We start from the raw sequence: 2,006 nt of genomic DNA on the forward strand, positions 1-2,006 counted from the left end.
CTGAGCGCTTTAACCACTGAGCCAGCAGAGCTTTCTCAAGAGAAAGCATAGGCACAGTAATTACAGGTTTTCTTTGACTACTCTCTCTCTGAAATAAAAATCATGGGCCTATGTGCTCAATTTCTGCCGACTGCTTATGCAGAGAATGGATCAGTGAATAGGTCATGGGTACTCTGTAACTGACTACTGTTAAGGGAAACAGCTGAAAATTAAATCTTTGCTGTCCTGAACATATCAAGAAAGAATGCAGGTAAAGTAGGCATTGAACCAGAGAAATAAACATTACTAAATGATGTATCATTTTGCACGGCTGACTTTTCCATAAGTTAAGTCTCAGCTCGTACACTGTATTCTTGACAACTGCCAGTCCATCCAAAAAGACTTCAGTTTTTAATTAATTGAATTATTTTTAACGTACCATTCATGATATAGTCCCAAAATTGAGAGGAGAATATGTTTAAATAATAGAACTGGTTCGTTGTGTGTCATAGAGTCTATTCTGACTCATGGTGGCCCACTAAGACAGAATAGAACTTGTCTATACAGCTTCCTAGGCTGAAATCTTTAGGAGTATAGATGGCCAGCTCTTTCTCCTGTGGACAGGCTGGTGGGTTCAAATCTCTGACCTTCCAGTTAGCAGCCGAATGCTCAACAACTGCGCCACCAGGGCTCCTTTCAAGGAATGGCATATGACCTAAAATAACTAGCTGAAAAATAAGGATGTCCCAAAAAGATGATCTAAAAAAAATTTAGAAAGCTCATTTATGAGAATCTTCTCCACCTTTTTAGTCTTGACTTCTTTTATTTGTAAAAGCATTTTTCACTAGCAGATGAGCCAAAATAAGTATCTGCCACCAGGAAAAGACTGCTTACTCAGTGCTATTGCCTGCAAAAGAGAATTTTTGGATGAGCATCAAGACTTTTCAGGGACTGAAAATATTTTATTGGATGGAGAGTATAACTGGGTGTCTTGGGTGCACCAGAACTAAAATTCAGATGGTTAATGTGTGGAGTTAGTCAAAACCTTACATGGTTTTTAATGTTCTAGACTCTGGGCAAATTGAGTAATTCCATATAAGAAATGTGGATGCTTTTTAGTATATCTAAAATATGATCATGATTAAACTCACAAACTGACAATTTTCCTAGTTGAAGTCTTTTGAAATTATGTTTCTTTTTTCGTCTTCTGTATTGAAAAATCCCAATTGTGAGAAATTTATCACTGTAGACACTTGAATTTTTGGCTATATCTCTCTTGTCTGTTTTATATTTCCCTATAACGTTTTGTTTTTATAGGGGATAGGCAAATAATTTCAATAAGGGAATACTAGAGTGATACTGATGCCTTCAAAAGCCGCTGTTTATGAGAGTTTGGGGGTGAAATAGGTGTTGCAAAACAGGGAATAGAAAAGTTTTGCAGAGAACATAGGGATAGGAGAAGCCCTTATAAGTCACAATGAGGAGAGAAAGAAAAAGAAAAAAAAATTCTCTTGGATGTGTAGGGTGTGTGCAAAGTAGCTGGCATCACATGACAGCACAATAGACTCTAGGGATGAATAAATATTTCATGACCTGGGGTATGGCTGTAACCAAAAATACCTAACTCATTGCAGTCCAGTTGATTCCTACTCATAGCAACCCTATAGGACAGAATAGAACTGCCCCATAGGGTTTCTAAGGAGACACTGGTGGATTTGAACTGCTGAACTTTTTGTTAGCAGCCGAGCTCTTAACCACTGTGCCGTCAGGGTTCCAAGGGTATGGCTATAGGTGTGCAAATATTTTCATTGGACACATGACAATGGCCAGAAGGACTGACATAGTATAGGGAACAGATTATAACAATATTTTGTGAGCCATTTTGATATCATACACTCGCTCCTTCCCCTCTCTTGAATTCCAGGTGGTAGATTTCCATGGAATCAGCTGATGAGTCTAAGCTGAGATAATATGTCTACTTCCTTCACAATTCTAACTTGTACCTTTAAGCTAAAATGGCTTAAAGA

This window comes from Trichechus manatus, unplaced genomic scaffold, assembly GCF_000243295.1.
Source record: "Trichechus manatus latirostris isolate Lorelei unplaced genomic scaffold, TriManLat1.0 scaffold00013, whole genome shotgun sequence".
Taxonomy (NCBI): domain Eukaryota; kingdom Metazoa; phylum Chordata; class Mammalia; order Sirenia; family Trichechidae; genus Trichechus; species Trichechus manatus.